Source organism: Ascaphus truei, chromosome 2 (genome assembly GCF_040206685.1).
Source record: "Ascaphus truei isolate aAscTru1 chromosome 2, aAscTru1.hap1, whole genome shotgun sequence".
Taxonomy (NCBI): domain Eukaryota; kingdom Metazoa; phylum Chordata; class Amphibia; order Anura; family Ascaphidae; genus Ascaphus; species Ascaphus truei.
This window is the reverse complement of record NC_134484.1, coordinates 479,322,860-479,337,023: the sequence shown is the minus strand read 5'-3', so window position 1 is coordinate 479,337,023 and position 14,164 is coordinate 479,322,860. Positions and strand designations below refer to the sequence as shown.

The 14,164-nt window shown below is 49.5% G+C and overlaps 2 protein-coding genes across 4 annotated transcripts in view; both read left to right on the top strand.

Annotated features, from left to right (window-relative positions):
• Positions 1–687, top strand: part of LOC142488397 (uncharacterized) — a 39,108-nt gene extending 38,421 nt beyond the window's left edge. For all 3 annotated transcript variants that reach the window (XM_075588877.1, XM_075588876.1, XM_075588878.1), the window contains one exon: positions 1–687. This exon is cut by the window's left edge and continues 2,099 nt beyond it. The gene's annotated coding sequence lies outside the window, so the exon portion shown is untranslated.
• The window catches only part of LOC142488419 (uncharacterized), a 337,058-nt gene that overhangs the window by 97,867 nt on the left and 225,027 nt on the right, over positions 1–14,164 (top strand). The gene's annotated exons all lie outside the window — the stretch shown is intronic.

The window sequence follows — 14,164 nt, the reverse complement described above, 5'->3', positions numbered from 1 at the left end:
CTCGGGGAGCCCTGGACGCGCGTGCAGGGGGCGCAGGCTCCCGAAGACGCGTGACCGCGCGTCTATGACGCGCGGCACGCCGAGGGGCGGCCACTAGCAAGCCGGGAAATCTCCCGGCTTGCGGTACCGGCCACACTTTAATAAAGTGTGTCGGTAGTGTATGAGGATTAATACATGAGATAAAACATTTGTTTGTTCAGAGTTGGATTTGTCAATATACTGGTAGCATAGTAATACTGCAGTAATAGGAATGGGCAGTAACGCAATGCTTATTACCATGGCATTCCTATCAGCAGTGGGAGGGTGTCAGAGAGAGTGTGGGTCTGGTAGAGTGGGAGCAGGTCTGGGTGCTCCATGACTTTCACATGCTGCAGCTATAAGGAATCCTCCAGCTGGGAATCGCACCCCTCCCTATCAACTACTTTCCCTCTGCCATGCCTCTTAACCCTTCCACCATGACTCAATCCCTTTCTCTCAGCTCTCACCCATGCCCATTAACCCACGCCTCCCCATGGCCTATTAATGTGTACAGAAGAAAAGGGGCCTTAGTGTGGGTGCAGTCTGTTTATTATAAAATTGTCATTGAAACATTTTTTATTCTTCAAATTAAAATATTCTAAAATGTATTTTCTTTTTACATTTTATTAACAATGAAATGCATTTGTATAAGAAATATGTTCCACAATAAATGACCTTGAAAATTTTTATGACTTTTGCTTTTTTGTTTTCTATTGGGTGCTAATATATTGCTTAATATTCTTATCATGATAAATTACTGAATACTGTTATGGTGGGATGTTTTTTTTTTTTGTTATTGCCTAACCCAGGGGTGCGCAAACTATTGGCGTTGTGCCGTCCTCGCATGGTCCCCCCCGTGCTCACGAGCCCCCTTACCTTGTTTTGCGGCGTCAAATGACGCTGTGGGGTCATGTGACATCACATCGTGACCCTGCGTTGTTAATTGATGCCGCGTTGCGGGCCGGGTCATGGGACGTCACATGGTCCTGCGGCATCATTTGTCGCCGCGTTTCTATGGCGATGCATCACATCACGCTTCTGAATCCCGGTAAGTGAAGTTGCAGAGGCCTCACGCGATTCTCCGGCATTTAATTGAAATGCCTTGTGGTAGAGTGCGGGACCTCTGCAACCGCCCGCCCCTTCGCCCAAGGAAAATCTTGTGCCTCCCAGTTTGCACACCCCTGGCCTAACCCTAGTTCAGGGTGTTGGAAACAATTCAGTACAAAGTGTGACCACCTGTCACACCCAAATATTTACATGGGAGAAACCATTTGCTTATTCAGTGTGGGAAACAATGCAGTGTTAAGGGTCATCTCTTCAGAAACCAACAAACTCATGCAGCGAGAGGCCTTTCACATGGACAGAGTACACTGGCGACACAGTTTATTACACTGCGGCCAGATCCGCAAGCCGGGAGATTTCCCGGCTTGCTAGTGGCCGCCCCTCGGCGTGCCGCGCGTCATAGACGCGCGGTCACGCGTCTTCGGGAGCGTGCGCCCCCTGCACGCGCGTCCAGGGGCTCCCCGAGGGAGCCCTGGTGTCCCGCGATCGCGGGACAGCGGCAGGGGGTTCCGGGGGACCCGGCGGACCCGGCAGCGGTAGGGAGAGCGCCCCGATCGGAGGGCGCTCTTCCGCTGCTTCGGCGCGCGCCCGTCACTCTCGGGCGCGCGCCAGGCTACTGCTGCGGCACAGAACGGGCAAATGCTCGAATAAACTGTGCCGCAGCAGTATAGGAAAAACGTCTTCAGGAACCAAGAAAATAAAAAGTTAGTTATAGGCTTTCAATTACCACACACTTTGAAAATAAATTAACCCACTGAACACTCTAAGTTCAGCCACCGCTGCTAATATACACAGCACAGCACTCATTCTGGTTCTAATTGTACACTCAATACAACCAGCACTAGAAATCAACCAATCCCACAGTTCAGCTCTTCCCTATAGCTGTGTAGTAGGGATAATATCTCCATGTACTCCCCTGCCCATATCTTTTCCCTTTTTTCCCCCTCCTAACAAGTAAAAACCCAAGGCTTCCAGCACCGTTTTTACAATGGCAGCCACACGCAGGGGCTTAAGTGGGGCTGACCCCCTAACCTAGTGGGGCCTCCTGTGTAGCCCCCCCTTTCCTCCTGTGGGTCCTCCCATCCCTGTGGGGGGCACTCCAACCTCCCAGAGCACAAATATAGCTCCCCCCTCAGTGAAGGGCTCAAGAAAGGTTCCCCACTCCAATTGTCATGTGTAGCTCCTCCCACTCCCACGGAGGCTCAAATAGCTCTTCCACCCCCATGGAGCTCCCAACCCCTGTGGGTCCTCACACCCCTGTGGGCGCACAAGTATAGTTTCCCCACCCCAGTGAGGGGCTCAAGTGGGGCCCCCCACACCTATGCAAACCCAAGTGGGAGGCACCCCTTTCCGAGTGTAAACTCCAGCCTCACCACCTCCTGCAAGCTGTTGCTGAAGCCATTCAGCCCATCTTAAAAGTGCCTCTGTTTGTGGCCTGTCCAGCAGCCTTTACGCTCCCCACCTACATCCCCCTCTACATCCAAACTGCATCCCCCTCTGAATCCAACCTGCATCCCCCTCTGAATCGAACCTGCATCCAACCTGCATTCCCCTCTGTATCCAACCTGCATCCCCCTCTGTATCCAATCTGCATCCCCCTCTGTATCCAAGCTGCATTCCCCTCTGTATCCAGCCTGCATTCCCCTTTGTATCCAACTTGCCTCCCCCTCGATATCCAACCTGGCTCCGCCTCTGTATCCAACCTGCCTCCCCCTCTGTATCCAACCTGCCTCCCACTCAGTATCCAACCTGCCTCCCCCTCTGTATCCAACCTGGCTCCCTCTGTATCCAAATTGCATTCCCCTCTGAATCCAACCTGCATTTCCAACCTGCCTCCCCCTCTGTATCCAACATGCCTCCCCCTCTGAATCCAACCTGCATCCAGTCTGCATTCCCCTCTGTATCCAACCTGCATGCCCCTCTGCATCCCCCTCGGTATCCAACCTGCATTCCCCTCTGTATCCAACCTGCCTCCCCCTCTTTATCCAACCTGCCTCCCCCTCTGTATCCAACCCGCATCCCCCTCTATATCCAACCCACATCCCCCACTGTATCCAACCTGCATTCCCCTCTGTATCCAACCTGCATTCCCCTCTGAATCCAACCTGCATTCCCCTCTGTATCCAACCTGCATACCCCTCTGTATCCAACCCGCATCCCCCTCTGTATACAACCCGCATCCCCCTTTGTATACAACCCGCATCCCCCTCTGAATCCAACCTACATTCCCCTCTGAATCCAACCTGCATTCCGCTTTCAATCCAACCTGCATCCCCCTTTGAATCCAATATGCATTCCAACCTGAAACCCCCTCACCACCTCCTGCAAGCAGACCTACAAGCTATTTCTGAACCCACCCAGCCTCTCTTTGCAGCCTGTCTGTCACAGTAGCTTCAGAGTTATAATTTACACCTTCTAATCTGGGTTGAATTGAATGAGACTGTGATATAATAAAGAGATTTTATTACTTACAGTTCAGGTGGACACACAGTATTGAGCAAATAACAAACAGAATATAACACTTACTTGGGAAGGGGACAGATGAAATAGCCCAGGACTCAGGCTAGCAGTTCATCAGGCAACAGGATACAAAACAAAGACAAAGACACTGGGCATAGAGCTTACAATCACTTATATGGGATTTGGGCTCTATCCCTTAACATTGGGACTCAGGCATTGGATAACAATTACCTGGATCCAATTACCTCTTGCCAGCTCACGTAGGAAGCAAGATAGTACCTGCCCACAGGGGGTTGGCATTCTTCTGGTCAGAGGTCCATTTCCTTAGCTCCACTCTAAAAGTTCGCACCTCCAAGTCTGCCATCTGGGAATCTGGACTGGGGAACTCTGACCAGAGGTATGAATTATGACACTTAATGGAAACAGTCATGTCCTGCTCTTTCTCTGCCCTGCTGTTACGCCGGTGCTGCCCGCAGACCAGACCCGTCCCCTGAGCTGAAGGGGGAAGTGGTAATACACGCACTCGCAGCAAAGGGAGCATGTCCGGAGTGTGGTATAAAGTGTTGCCAGGCCAGGTGTAGTAAAGTAGACAATACTTGCTGGTACCGATTGTAGAGATAGAGTGAAGAATGCCTTGCCGAGGTCAGGGAGTGGAGAGCGGAGATAGGTCGTAGTCCAAGCCATGTACAAGGGGTTACCAGAGTGAGCATTGTCCAAGGAGTGCCGAGATGGAGAGCCAGAGGGGGTAGTCGTACAAGCCGAGTCAGAACCTGTGAAAACACTGAGAGAATCCAGAAGTACTTCCATACAGAGACTATATGTCGAGCAAAGACTGAGAGCAGAGAGGAGCTAGATAAAGCAGGAAGGTCCAATTAGGAACGGAGGCGGGACAGGAAGAGCTACAGGGAGACACTGCAGATTGATGCAGGCATAACAGGCCAGGTGAGTCTTGTTGGTAACCTGAGTATGCCCGTGTGGTGTACGGGGGCGGAGCTTGAGGTTCGGGGGATGGGAAGAAGAGTGTGCAGAATGAGCGCGCTCCGTAATGCTTGTACGCGCGTGGACCAAGCCAGTGGATGATGCAGGTGTGCGCGCGGTAGGGCGTGGGTGCGCCCGGCGCTGAACAGAGGAATCGCCAAGGGGAGTGATCCTGCGACGGCGGCAGGGGTGGGGAGCCGCGGAGGCCGGTAAGGCAGGATTGTTTTGTGTGTCCAGGGACTCCCTGAGGGGAGAGAGTGCTCTGTGTGGGGAGCGTGGAGAAGGCCAATTCCTGACAGTACCCCCCTCTTCAGGAACGGCCTCAGGACGGTCCATGAACGGTTTCTCTGGAAATGTTTTCCTGAAGGACTTGAAAAGGGCCGGGGCATGGATGTCCTTTAAAGGTACCCAGGATCTCTCTTCAGGGCCAAAGCCCTTCCACTGCACCAAGAACTGGAGCTGGCCCAGGCGAGAATCCAAAAGAGAGTGAACTTTGTATTCCTCGTTATTTTGGACAGTAATGGGGTCCGGTTTACGAGTCTGATCCGGAAAAAAGTGACTGGAGATGAATGGTTTTAAGAGGGTCACATGAAAGACATTGGGAATCTTCATAATGGGTGGTAGTTGGAGCCGAAATGCCACGGGATTGATTTGTTCACAAATAGGGAAGGGTCCCAGGAACTTAGATAACAGTTTAGGAGATGGTACCTTGAGGTGGATATTCTTAGAGGAGACCCATACCAAATCCCCTGGTTTGTAACTTTGCGCCGAACGACGACGACGACGATCGGCCTGTAGATTCAATCTGCGGGAGGAGTCGGGAAGGGTAGACTGAATCCTGGACCATGCGGTTTGGAGGGAAGAAATGCGTTCATCTACGGCTGCTACTCCAGAAGGGATGTTGGGGATGGGAAGACAGGGAGGGTGGAACCCATAATTTATAAAGAAGGGCGACTCCCGGGTGGCCTCGTTTTTGGCAGAATTGACGGCGTACTCTGCCCAAGAAAGGAGTTGAGCCCAATCATCCTGGAAATCGGATATGAAACATCTCAGGTACTTCTCCAGGGATTGATTGATTCTCTCCGTTTGTCCATTGGACTGAGGATGATAGGTGGAAGAGAAAGAAGAAGAGATGCCCAATCTCTTCGTGAAAGCTCTCCAAAATTTGGATACGAACTGAGAACCTCTGTCAGAAACAATGGACGAAGGGATCCCATGAATCCGGAAAATCTGCTCCGTAAAGATACAGTGGCGGCCGTGCTGAGTCTAATGCGGCTGCCACCGCAGTTTTAAAATAACGCGGGCGGCGCGCGTGGCTGTCTCCGGGCAAAACCGGGCCGGTTTCGGCGGTTTTCCCGCGCCTCGGGGGCTTTCAATAGTAAGCGCCATTAGCGCTTATCTATTGAAGCAGGAAACTCCGTTTTTAAACGGAGAACGGGCCCGTGCCAAGCCCGCTATGCACCCGGCCAACTCCCGGCAAGCTTTAGACTCAGCTTAGCCGGGACAGTATCAGCAAGGGCGGGGAAGGTGGGTAATCCTTTAAGTGGAATAAAATGGGACATCTTCGAGAACCTGTGCACGACCACCAAGATAATGTTCATTCCTCTGGACCTGGGCAACTCCACGATGAAGTCCATCGAAATGTGGGACCAGGGGCGGTCGGGAACTGGAAGAGGTAACAGAAAACCCTGAGGCTTTTGATGGAGAGTCTTGCTTTGAGCGCACGAGGGGCAGGCGCGGGTAAACTCCAGAATATCTTGAGACATCCTTGGCCACCAGAAATTCCGACGAATGAGATCAGTAGTCTTCTTAAAACCTGGATGACCTGCAGATTTAGAGGAGTGACCCCAAGACAGGACCTCTGGAACTAATTTGGAAGGTACGAAGAGTTTGTTGTCGGGAACAACCAAGTCCTTGGGAATGCGTCTCTGGGAGTGCAAAATCTTGTTAAGATTCTTGAAAGAAGACGCGGCGAGAATCCTCTCTTGTGGAAGGATAGTCTCCAAAGGTCCCTCTGGTCTCTCTTCAGAAGAATGTATTTGGGAGAGTGCGTCTGCCTTTACGTTCTTGGTCCCGGGGATATAGGAAAGGTGAAAATCGAATCGAGAAAAAAAAAGAGCCCAACGAGCCTGTCGTGGACCAAGGCGTCGAGCGTTTTCTATGTAAAGAAGGTTCTTGTGGTCCGTGAGAATAGTAAACGGCTCTTTCGACCCCTTAAGCAGGTGTCTTCACTCTTGAAGAGCCATCTTCATGGCCAGAAGTTCCCTGTTACCCACGTCATAGTTCCTCTCGGCGGATAAGAATTTCTTGGAAAAATATGCACAGGGATGTAACTTATCTTGAGGCGTGGGTCTCTGAGAAAGAACGGCTCCAGCGCCACAATCAGAAGCGTCGACCTCCAGGACGAAGGGAAGTTCAATGTTGGGATGACGGAGAATAGGTGCGGATATAAAAGCTTCCTTGAGTGTCTCGAAGGTGGAGATGGCCTCGGATGGCCAAGCAGAAGGATCAGCTCCTTTTTTGGTGAGCGCAGTGAGGGGTGCCACAATAGTAGAAAAATTACGTATAAACTTACGATAGTAATTAGCGAACCCTAAAAACGTTGTATGGCCTTGAGAGAATTGGGTCTTGGCCATTCAGTTACTGCTTGAAGTTTACTGGAGTCCATCATAAACCCCTAATCGGAAATGATGTACCCCAGGAACGGAGTAGAGGTCTGATGAAAGGTGCACTTCTCCAGTTTGGCGTACACATGGTGTTCACGGAGACAGGAAAGGACGTAGGAGGTGTGGCGTATATGGTCCTGGAGATCTTTGGAAAAAAATCAGGATATCATCCAAGTATACTATAACAAAAATATTGAGTACCTTACGAAAGACGTCGTTGATGAAATCCTGGAAGACAGCGGGAGCATTACATAAGCCGAAAGGCATTACAAGATACTCGTAGTCCACTACGCGTGTTGAAGGCCGTTTTCCATTCATCCCCCTTCCTGATGCGCACCAGGTTATAGGCACCACGTAGATCCAACTTGGAAAAAATCTTGGCCCCCTGTAATTTATCGAACAGTTCGGTAATAAGGGGAAGGGGGTAACGATTTTTAATAGTTATGTGGTTCAAACCCCTGTAATCGATGCAAGGCCTCAACGACCCGTCCTTTTTCTTGACGAAGAAAAACCCAGCCCCTGCTGCGGAATTGGAGTGACGAATAAAGCCTTTCTTGAGATTCTCCTGGAGATATTCATCCATAGCGTGAGATTCTGGTAACGACAAGGGGTAGGTCTTGGACTTGGGTAGGGAGTAACCTGGAACCAGATCGATCAGACAATCGTAAGTCCTGTGTGGCGGCAAAAGGTCTGACTGTACCTTATTGAAAACGTCCCGGAATTGATGGTAAACAGAAGGTAGAATAACTTCGGGAACAGAGGTATTGGCCAGCAGTTGATGAGTCTCGCCTGACCTCGGCTTTTAGGAGATGGGAGCAGAGGATGTCCAGTCAATGAGAGGATTGTTAAGCTGTAGCCAAGGAAGACCAAGGGTGATGGGTATCCCAGGAGCGTGAATGGCATCGAGAACTAAGATCTCCTTGTGCAGATGTGAGGACAGAAGCAAGGGGACCGTCTCTAAGGAGATGTGGGCCGGGGTAAGAGGACGTCCATCGATACCGACGAGTGCGATGGGAACCTTCTTCCTCACGAGCGGTATGCGGATTAACCTGGCGAATTCAAGTTCCACGAAGTTTCCTCCAGCTCCTGAGTCAATGAAAGTGGCGGTAGAAGTCTTGAACTTATCGCCTGAAAGGGAGACTGGAAATGTAAGTTTCTTAGGGAGTTCACCTTTATGAAGGGGATGTGGAGACATTACACCAAGAGAGAGCTCTGTACTCACTGGGTGTTCCCGTTTCCCGGACGCAATGGACACTCCCGAACCAGATGCTCCTTGGATCCGCAGTAGAAACACAATCCCCCGGCGTGGTGGAACTGCCGTATTGGTGTGCGGATGCGTTGTACCCCCAATTTCATTGGCTCTGGCAACTCCAGTGCAGGACGAAGAGGTGTGGTAGCACTTGGGGGAGCAGGAGTGCTGCTGGGAGTACTGGAGAAAGGAACTTGAAAGTTATGGACGCGAGTGCGCTGACGCTCTGAGCGGCGTACCTGGATACGTTGATCCACTCGGACGGCCAAATCAATGAGGACTTCCAATTGATCCGGCATGGATTGGCGAGAGAGTTCGTCCTTGATGGGATCTGCCAGGCCTTGCCAGAATACGGAGACGAGAGCCTCTTATCCAAAGTTAGTCTCGGCTGCTAGAGTCCGGAATTCCACAGCATACTGTGTCACCATTCGCCGTCCCCGAGTGATCTGGAGGAGAGAAACAGATGCCATCTCCTGACGAGCGGGGGAATCGAATACTTGTTGGAACTCGGCTTTAAATGCTGGGTAATCGTGGATAAGGTCAGAACGTTGCTCCCAAACCGGGGAAGCCCAAGCCAGGGCGCTGCCAGTGAGAAGATTATAAATGCAGGTTACCTTCCTGCGACCAGTATTGTAGAGATGGGGGGCCATTTCAAACTGCACCTCACACTGGTTTAGGAAACCAGTACATTCTTGCGGTTCACCTGCATAAGGCTTGGGGGGAGGAATCCTTACATCGGAGCTGCTAACTGCGCTTGCGTGTAAGTGCCACAATTTGATCTGCCATGGCCTGGTTTTGCTGAAGCAGATTGGAGAGAAACTGTTGAAGTTCGGTCTGGTCTGCGTCTTGTGGGCTCGACATAATGTTACGCCGGTGCTGCCCGCAGACCAGACCAGTCCCCTGAGCTGAAGGGGGAAGTGGTAATACATGCACCCGCAGCAAAGGGAGCGTGTCCGGAGTGTGGTATAAAGTGTTGCCAGGCCAGGTGTAGTAAGGTAGACAATACTTGCCGGTACCGGTTGTAGAGATAGAGTGAAGAATGCCTTGCCGAGGTCAGGGAGTGGAGAGCGGAGATAGGTCGCAGTCCAAGCCGTGTTCAAGGGGTTACCAGAGTGAGCGTTATCCAAGGAGTGCCGAAATGGAGAGCCAGAGAGGGTAGTCATACAAGCCGCATCAGAACCTGTGAAAACACTGAGAGAATCCAGAAGTACTTCCATACAAAGACTGAGAGCAGATAGATAAAGCAGGAAGGTCCAATTAGGAACAGAGGCGGGACAGGAAGAACTACAGGGAGACACTGCAGATTGGTGCAGGCATAACAGGCCAGGTGAGTCTTGTTGGTAACCTGAGTATGCCCGTGCGGTGTGCGGGGGCGGAGCCTGAGGTCCAGGGGACGGGAAGAAGAGTGTGCAGAATGAGCGCGCTCCGTAATGCGTGTACGTGAGTGGACCGAGCCAGTGGATGGTGCAGGTGTGTGCGCGGGAGGGTGTGGGCGTGCCCGGCGCTGAACAGAGGAATCGCCGAGGGGAGTGATCCCGCAACGGCGGCAGGGGCGGGGAGCCACGGAGGCCGGTAAGGCAGGATTGTTTTGTGTGTCCAGGGACTCCCTGAGGGGAGAGAGTGCTCTGTGTGGGGAGCGTGGAGAACGCCGATCCCTGACACCTGCATACTTAATCTGGGGGAGTGAGCCTTTGTTCAGAGCTTGCTCCTCAGACAAGCAGGCGCCCTCTTGCCATTAGCATACCTTATGGGACAGTAACTTTTGCGGGCTTTACAGTAGGCAAATAAATATAGTAAGCCTATAACAATTTATACATATAAAAATATTCAGTTCGGTTAATCTGAGTGGGCTGAAAATTGCCATACCCTCATGCCGGAGGGGTAACTGCATGGTGGCCAAATTTCAGCCTTCTAGATATCACTGAACCTCATGTTACACAAACCACATTTCTCCGCCATTGAAGTCAATGGTGGCAACCACACTTTTTACAATTAACCATACTGTGAGAGGGCTGGGAATGGCCGTGCAACCATGCCGGAGGTGTGAGTACCTGGTGGCCAAATCTCAGTCATCTAGCCCTCACCGAACTGGAGATAATGATTTCAGGTTTTATACAAAACCGGCAACATATTTTCCCTCATGGCAGCCAATAGCGGCGACCATAACTATACATATGAAATACCCTCGTTCGGTTAGTCTGAGAGGGCTGAAAACTGCCATGCAATCACGCCGGAGGCATGACTATCCGGTGGCCAAATTCCAGCCTTCCAGCTATCACCGAACCGGAGATAGGAATAACAGGTTTTAAACATTTTTTAAACCTAGCATCTTTTTTCCGCCATTGATGTCAATGCGGCAACCCTTTCTCGCGAGCATTGCCCGTCGGACCCGGTTGGGGTCGAGTGAGGGGGTCCCCACGAGCTAGGGGCAGAAAGAATTTTATCGCTAGCTGCCCCAGACCCAAAGTTATAAACTTTAATAGGTGTTGAACTTAGCAGTAACTGAGTTCTCACGGCAATTGAGGGATCAAAGCTCCTTCAATGAAACAGTAGCAGCACTCGGATACTGCGGTTTGGCAGGCATCAAACATGGTTACAATGTATCACTTATTTCTTGGAAAGTAGGCTCTAGGCATTTCCTATAGAAATGCATGGCTTCATTCAATTCAATGGGAAAACTCCGCTCAGACTCTTGGGTTCCATCTGCTGGTCTTTCTCGGTATAGGGCCAAAACCTTCTCAATCTCCATTGAAACCTATGGAGACCCAATGGCGACCTATGGGACAGTGCCAGCAAATGGTGGGTAAAAAGGTGGGAGGGGGAACAAAGGGCCATAAACACTCAACCACAGTTAACCCTTTCCCTCCCAACCTGATCCCAGTGTATGTGCTTGGTGTAAACACTGTATGGGCAGGAACACATTTAAACTAAGGGTAAGACCTTATACAAAGGGGAATACATTTTGTGCTGAAGCAGGGGAATGCATACAAATTATTACACATAATTACATTAACCCCTCGCCTCCTGGATGGTTGTAGAGGTTGCCAGCTGGGGAGTAATCCCTTTATTACCGGGCTAGCAAACCCCCCGTCACACTGTCCCACAGCTCCTGGACAGCAGCCATTGTAACTTCTTCCCAGGGAGCAGACAGCCTTCCTTCCCTTGCGCTCCTTTGAATCCCTTTAGCTCCGCCCCCTTGACACTGGGGAAGGGGAGGGGAAACAGCATGCAATCCAGCCAAGCTGGAGGGGGGAAACAGCACGTGGACCAGCACCAAAGGTACTAGCATTAGCACATAGAAGATGAGCCTTTTGCTTGTATACGCTGTGGTAAAAGCTTATAACATAATGAGAGCAACTACACACCCACTGGTCCATACAGAGTAGAAGCCTTTGTCTTCAGTAGACTATGGGAATCAATTTACCCACAAGGTAAGAATCCTCCTACATCAGGGAACTCACAAAGGGTAGAAGCTATTTGTCTCTCGGGACAAAGTGTATGTATAACTTTTAAGAGACCATGGAACACATGCATCACCTTAACACAGCAAATGTTGCATTTCTTCCATGAATAAAACATAATAGATGACTGCATATACTGATTTCTCTGTACTGGAGCTCAGAAAAAAAACAGAAAACTTATTTTAACAATTATATTTCAATATGTAACCCCCCAGTATGGCCCCATGCAAGATCTTCATAAGTCTGCAGACCTATTGGAATGAGGACCCACATACTGTACCACTTATGTCACAAGGGGTAAAAGCCCTCCTGTGTCTTGTGGGGCTTACCCTAGGAGGAGTAGCTATCCTGAGGTTTGGATCAGAACTAATGTGATAAGATTAGGCGTAAAAAAATAATTTAGGTTAGAATTAGGTTTAGAGTTACACATCATTAAGGGTTAGAAAGAAAGTTAGAATTGGAAATGTGGTTAGGGATAGAATTAGCGTTACACCTAGAACTAGAGTACATTTTGAACAGAACAGAAGTGCAAGAAAAATAACACAAAATAGTGAAATACATAATCTCAATTTTCAGAGAGACCTGTAACTACAGTAGCATCAGATGCACTCACAAATTTGTAACCCTTTTCAGCATATTTGAATCAAATAGATGGTAGTTGTTCTCGAGAAGGTATATGGGAGATCAGGATATTTCTCTAAGGTATTTAAACATGCAAGAGATGAGTCACAGTACCAACATAGTATAATTCCGTAAAATACTTTATGTGAGAGAGTAAAATAAAATCAATGCGCTCACAAATTGTGCAAAGATTAAAGGCGTTCCGAGCTCACAGGCTCCCGCAGCACAGATACAAACCGTTCTCCCGCTCAACTATCGCAGTCTCCAGTCACATTCAGAGGACAAAATCTCAGGCTGGGGAACGCCTTTCGGCAGCTCAACGAGGATGCACCTAGCCCTATGCGTTTCACCTGTGTCTGGCTTCCTCAGGGGCTCAATAGTTGTGAATACCAATGTAGCACTATAGTCGGTTGCTTGCCTGCGAGAATGGGCTCTTCAATCATGTGCAATGCCTTGTCAGTCTGCGGCACACTACCTAGCAGTTGGTAATGGCCCATCAAGATTAATACAATGGGGGTCCCTGCATCTGAATTAGACTCGCGCTGTGTGAATCCTACCAGGCCGAGAGGACTAACCACCCACCCTGGGGCATCTAACGTCTTCACCCACCCCCTCTACTCCCAATAAAATTACAATACATTGAACAACACCCCCCACAAACATATACCGTACAGTAATTGGCAAAATCCCTATTATCCATATCTGGATAATAGCACATGTGTCCATTAAAAAATAAAACATAACAAAAACATTACACAGCAAACATATAGTAAATTAAAGTTGTTCTCACCCCTGCCCTGTTGAAGGCCGTCCCCGTCCTCCTCATCTTCCTCTGCCTCCTCCTCTTCTTCAGTGGGCACTGACCGTAAACTCAAAAAGCTAACTACTGACCTGCAACCCCTTAATCACCTGATCGGTTATTAGCCACGATGGTAATTAAGGTGTTAACCCCTCCTCCTGCTACACACCCGGGAGGCCTAACCACCCTGACCAGGGCAACTACCCCACCCACTCAACCCATTGATTGGCTCAGTAGTAAACCATGCCCATCATATGGGCATGGTTTCCCACAATGGCAACGAATGGGCAAGCTACAAATAAAAAAACAAGCACTGAATAAAATACATTACATTTCAATAAAATAAAACATTTGCCAATAAACCAAATGATTGGCAGAGTGGTAAACCATGCCCATAATAGTGGCATGGATTGCCACTATGGCAATAAATGGGCAACCTAAAAAAATAAAACATGCACCAAATAAAATACATGACATTTAAATAAAAGCCAACATTTGCCAAAAAATGCATTGATTGTCATTGCTTATGTATACCCAGAAAGGGGCATATGTAGCTTGCCCATTCATTGCCATTGCAGCAAACCATGACCACTGCTGCTTTAATATAGATTTGGACCTGGGTGCATTTTAAGGAGACTAGTAGAATCCTCTAGGATTATGATCACTCTTTTTATCAGTTGTAGAAATTTTCTGTAGAGTATACCTGGCTATGGGGGCTATGCACTAAGCTCCGATAAGTCACTTTTAGAGCGCAAAGTGCTCTTCAATCGTGATTTTTGGCTCAACCCGATGCATTAAGCAACGCAAACAGGCACTTTGCGCTCTAAAAATGACTTTTTTCAGGGATTTT